Source organism: Microtus oregoni, unplaced genomic scaffold (assembly GCF_018167655.1).
Source record: "Microtus oregoni isolate MIOR12 unplaced genomic scaffold, Mior012 000070F_ref0000104, whole genome shotgun sequence".
NCBI lineage: Eukaryota > Metazoa > Chordata > Mammalia > Rodentia > Cricetidae > Microtus > Microtus oregoni.
The window spans coordinates 597,456-603,845 of NW_024543977.1; positions in this window are offsets into that span (position 1 = coordinate 597,456).

The following is a 6,390-nucleotide window of genomic DNA, read 5'->3' on the forward strand; positions in this document are numbered from 1 at the left end:
TATAATGCTCCCAAAGTGTGGATCTGAAGACTGAGTGGGAGTTTAACAGCAGCAGAAAATCTAGATTTGACACAAGCAAGGGGTATCTGAAAGCAGGGAACCTCAATTGAGAAAATGCCTCTGTAAGTTCCAGCTGTAGGGCATTGCCTTAATTAGTGATTGATAGGGGAGGGTCCAGCCCATGGCGGGTGGTGCCATCTCTGAGCTAGTGGTCCTGGATTTGGTCAGAAAGAAGCTGAGCAAGTCACAGGGAGCAGACCAGTAAGCAGTAGCCCTCCATGTCATCTGCTTCAATTCCTGTGTCCAGGGGCCTGCCTTGCGTGAGTGCCTGCCCACACTGTTTTTGATGCTGTGAGGGAAATAAACCCTTTGCTCCCCGAGTTGCTTTGTCATGGCGTTTCTTCACAGCAATGGTAGCCTTAACTATGACAATATTCATTCAGGACAAAACCTCTAAATTCTTTTCTATCAATTTTTATAGTCAACCTGACACAAACTAGAGCTACCTGGGGAGAGGGAACCTTAGTAAAGGAATTGCCTGGGTCAGGCTGGCCCAGAGGCATGTCTGTGGAGAATTAGCTGGATTATTTCTTGGAACTATTCCTCAGGCAGGTGGTCCTGGGCTAGCTAGTGACAAGGAGAAGCAAGCCCTTAAGTAGCGTTCCTTTGTGGTTTCTGCTGCAGTCCTGTGTGCACGCTCCTGCGTTGGCGTCCCTAGATGGTAGATTGGAGCCTATAGGCTCAACAAACCTTTTCCTCCCCAAAGTTGCTAGTGGTCATGGTGTTTATCACAGCAACAGAAAGCAAACTGGGCCACCTAGCAAGAAATTAATTCTCAAAACTGTAGAGCAGGGCTGGGGAGACAGCTCTTGAAAGCATGAGCCCGGGAGTCCAACCCCAAAACCAACATGAAAAGCCTGCAGGAGCCCAGGAGGGAGAGATGAGAGGATCCCAGGACAGTCGCCTAGTGTCATCTGTAAGCCACAGGCCACTGAAAGATCCTACCTCTAAAAACAAGGTGGCGATACCCGAGGAATTAGGACACATGAAGTTGACTCCAGCCATGCTTGCCTATGCTTCTATGTCACCATTTGGGATCAGAAGTTCTTAAGTTCCAGGTCAGCTTATGGTACACAGTAAGATCCTATGGGAGGCAGAGACAGGCAGATCTCTGGGTTTGAGGTCAGCCTTCTCTACAGAGTAATAGGACAGCCAGAGCTACACAAAGAAACCCTGTCTCAAAAAACCAAACCTAAGCAAAACAAACCCAACCAACCAACCAACCAACCAACCAACCACCAACCCTAAAGGCTTGAGTTAAAGCCCAGTAGCTGCCTAGCATGGGCTTTATCTCTAATATTTAAAAAGAAGAGCAGGGGGGCAGAGAGCCCTACAACAAATACATGAGCCAGGGAATTGTTAAAAGTATTTCTCTCCTGTCGGGTACAAAAGCAAGGGAACCTGTCTATCACGATTTCTAGTCAACATTTCTTGTGTGTCCATGGCAGTACAGTAAGAAATTAAAGGCAGTGGACAGGAAACGAAATAAGGTAATGTGATGATAAGATTGTTTTTATAGAAAATTGAAGAAATGCTTTAACACAAACTGTTGCGTGTTAAGGAGAGAGTTTGGTGAGACTACCAGGGAAAATCCCAATATGCTACAGTTCCATAAAAACAAACATGATAAATTGGAACACATAAGTTAACACACACAACAACAACACAACTTACAAGGCTTTTACCAAAAAACTTAACAAAAGAGTTCTGAATCCTTTCTGGCTAACAACTGAAATATAGAGAACACATAAATGAATGAGAAACTACAGGAGTCCTTTCTGCATTAATTTATTATTTTGATGATTAAAAATTATTTAAAAAATCAATGATCTCTTCCTTAATATCAAAATTCAGTGCAATTTTAGACAATACCTCAAGTTATTTTATGTTACAAAATTTTACATGGTAAATGACTCTATACTTAACTTTATGAATCAAGAACTAATAAAGTTTTGAAAAAGTAAGAATCATGTTTATCAAATACTAAGGCTTAAAATAAAATTATAAGGCTGAAACAATGTACAACAAGGCAGCGATAGAGATTAGACAATAAAACAGAAAAGACAATTTAATGAATGGTTAATAAATGAATGTGTAGTAAAGAGTTCTAAAATCATGGCCTCCAGATAGAAAAAGGCCAAATCATTTTCTATCTCACTTTACATATGGAAATCCATTTTGTGTAGAATAAAGTTTTAACTTCTGAATACAAAATAAGAGAAAACCATTATTATATTAAGAATCATTAAAATAGACTTGAAAATCCATAGATACAAAAATTTTAAGTAAAATGTCTTGTTAGAAAAGTAAGTTGGAGTTCATTGGTGGTGCGTTTCTTTAATCCCAGCACTCAGAGTCGGAGGCAGGCAGATCTCTCTGAGTTTGAGGCCAGCCTGGTCTACAGAGTAAGTGCCGGGACAGCCAGGGCTACACAGAGAAATCCTGTCTTGAATAACCAACCAACCAACCAATCAAACAAACAAACAAAAATGTAAGTTAGGGGCTGGTGAGATAGCTCACTGGACAAAATAGTTACTGCGCACGTGTGTAGAACTGAACTTGATCCCTAGTAATCATGTTAAAATCTGGACATTGTGGCCCGTGCTTCTAATTCCAGCATGGAGGAGGTCTATACAGGAGGCCTGTCACCCTGTCCCAAAGAGCAAGCCCTTGTTTTACAACACAAAGAGGACAGCCCTTGAGAAGCAGCACCTTAAGTTGGTCCCGGACCTCACATATGCCTACACCTGCATGCACACCCCTCCCCCAGCAAAGAGACCCAACCTAAAACTAGACATATCAGCACACACTTACAATCCCAGTGGCAAGAGAAAGGAGGATGCTTCAAGCTTGAGATCAGCCTGGTCTATACAGCGAGTTCCAGGCAAGTCAGGGATGCATAGTGAGACTCTGTTTTAACAAACCAAAAGAAAAAAAGCACCTAGGCAGGGGAGGAAAAGGAAAACTAAGTTGGAAAATGACACACAGTATACACAAGGATGAATAAATATATCATGGCATAAAAATTACAGAGTTATCCATCAATGAACCCAACATCTTACAAATTCAAACATCTACACAGACAATCACTGAGTCCTCTTAATTCTGTTAATAATTAGGGAAATAACATTAAAAATCAATGAGATCCCAGCATATTGGCAAAGGTATTGTTTGTTAATGTGTACCACAGGGCTCTCTGTTTATTATCCTTATTGATTTTCCAGTTTGGGTGAGCACTTTTTTGTACTTTATTGGCCATTCACGTATGGCTGATGTACGTATATGCAAAATGCCTTAACATATCCTAATCTTCAACATTTCAGCTCTTTCTTCACCAGAGAGCACATTGTTTCATTTGTTATCAAAAGCTGTAAAGTAACAACCATCAGGGAATTTAAAATCATTTGAATGTCTACTTCCTCTCCTCAATGGCATCATATTTCCAGATGACTGATCCAAGCGCAGAGACTGACTTGTGCAGAAGGAAATAGCTGAAAACAGAAACCAATGTGTGTGTCAAGCTTTTCTACCAAGCCGATTGTTCAAATCTTACACAGAGACCATCAGAGGTGTCCCAGGAGGTTAGTTTCTAGGAAATCTCTAGATTGCCATGAGAGCAAACTGACCATCAATATTGAGTTGTGGTCAGATGAAAGCAGACTATGTTTCTTTGAGGAGGAGAACAGCTCAGAGCAGAGCTGTCTCACCATTCCTTCTCAAATAGCTTTTTTATTTTTTATTTATTTGTTTGTTTGTTTTGAGGGAGCGTTTGTCTGTGTAATAGCCCTAGCTATTCTGGAACTCACTCTGTAGACCAGCCTGGCCTCGAACTCACAGAGATCCGCTTGCCTCTGCCTCCCGCGTGCTGGGATTACCACCACCGCGACCCAAACAGTTTTAAGTAGAGAAAAGTCTGCTGACTTTTGATCTGCTATCCCACGTTGGCAGTCAGTCTGTTTTATTCCTTTGTGGATTTAATTATCATTTTGGTGGACACTTCATCTTATTCTTTTAGGGGCTTAGTTAGCGTTAATTTTATTTCCTTGTGGATATCGTTTCTGGATACACAGAGAGCTGACCTTGGAGAGCTTGGCCTTTGGTGAAGATTCTCACAACCACACCCAGGCACCAGCAGAGCAGTCTACCAATCTCACGGAAACATAAACAATACAGTTTAAACACAACACACACCCAGGCACCAGCAGAGCAGTCTCTCAATCTCATGGAAACATAAACAATACAGTTTAAACACAACATGGACTTGCTTACCTCTCAAAAAATGAGAATTTTAATGCACACAGCTCAGGGCTTGACTGTTGCCTCCACAGTCCACGACACCCAGACTCCATGCATACCAGAAAATTGTTAGTGCTCCAGCCATTATAACTAATCCCCAAGCAGCAAGAAAAGGAAAGGCAGAAATAGCTGTGCAGAGTCAGCCGCTCTCTAACGGGCTCTCCTAGCTGCCTCCCAGGAGTGGTGCTTCTTCCTTTTCCAGAAACCTGTCAGAGTGGTCACCGTGAGCAAGAGAGTGAGCACATGGTCACTCTCAGCAGAACTAAAGGATCTGTTTGTAAATAAAGCAGGAGAAGCATGGTTGGTCAGGCATTTAAGAGCCTAAGCTGTCTAGTACTCAAAATTAAGGGTAAATATTAAGTGAGTTTAGGTTAGGACCATATGGCCAGGCATATAAAATTAGCCCATGATCTTTCTTGATGATGAGTTGAACTTAGGCAAATGGTGGTGGTGGGGTGGGGACAAAAAGGGTCTGTACAGGGGCATGATGAAAGTTCTCAAAGCAGTGGAGAGAGAAAAAGGAGAGGGAAGGAGGGAGGGAGGCTTTCCTCTGGTTTCTCGGGGAGTGTGAAGATCCACAGTGACAGCCCCAACCTGGCAGATTCCACCTCCAGAGATGCAGATGCTATAGTATTGATGAAAACACACTGATGTGTTGGTTAATAGGAAAGGACAGAAAGACCTTAAACAGACCCTTACATTGATTAAAAAAAAAAAACAAAACAGGGGCTGGAGAGATGGCTCAGCGGTTAAGAGCATTGCCTGCTCTTCCAAAGGTCCTGAGTTCAATTCCCAGCAACCACATGGTGGCTCACAACCATCTGTAATGAGGCCTGGTGCCCTCTTCTGGCCTTCAGGCATACATGCAGAAAGAATATTGTATACATAATAAATAAATATTAAAAAACAAAACAAAACAACAAACCCGATTTTCTCCCGTGGTTGTGGGAGCCTAAGGCCTCATACAGGCTAGACAACTGTTCTCCCATTGAGCTGCATCCTCAGCCAGACACTGATCTGACAAGGATTCAAAGTCAGGCATAGAGAACAAAAAGTGTCGCCTTATTAAAACAAAATAGCCTAACTCAGATGGGAGTAGACTAAAACGTAAAACTCAAAAGTTTAAAATTAGCAGAATAAAACAATATTCGTGCTTTTGGACTAGCAACCGTGTCTTAAATATGATACCCACAGGCCCCCACAGACTATAAGAAAATGGTAAAATGAATTTCCACAAAACTAAAAGTTTCTTATCTTAAGATACAGTTAGAAAATAAAAAACAGGACCCACAGATTGGGAGAGGAAAAATTTGTAATGAAAATATTTGACGGAGGATTTCTGCCCAGAGACTATATAAAGAAAGAACGTTGAAAATGTCATAAGTAATCTAGTAATAAATGGATACAAAAAAGTGTATAGATAATTTTTTAAGGGGAGTTTGTGGTCTGCAGTTTAAGTACACAAAAAATGCTGGGTAATATTAATTGTCAGACACTGAAAACAAACACCTCACAAGAGACACCGTGAGTAATTTAATTCTAACTGTGTAGTGATGTACTCCCTTAAGCTCAGTCCAGAGGCAGGAAGATCCTCAAAAACAAAACAAAAACACAACAACCAAAGAAAAGGCCTGGGTAACCAACTGAAAGGAAGGAATGAGTAAACAGGAATATTCTTACACTGATGGTAAAGCAGCTGCTGCGGAGCTTGAGACTGGGTCATTCCCTCTCCAGACGTCCACACAGGAGACAACACTTCCATCCACCCAAAGACGATGGCACAGGAATGTTCCTGGTAGCTTTGTTTTTGATGTGAAAAAATTAGAAAGAGCCTAAACAGTATTGCTCAACTGGCTGAATATCGTTTAGTATTGTGGAATATTACTCAGAACAAAAAGGGATTTGTTCACAGTTGTTAACACGAAAGGCCAAGTAGCCATGTCCAAATAATTACGCTGAGTTAAGGAAGCCAGATAAAACCAACTATAACTCATATGACACAGCGTTCACACACTCTGGAAAACGTAAGCAAAC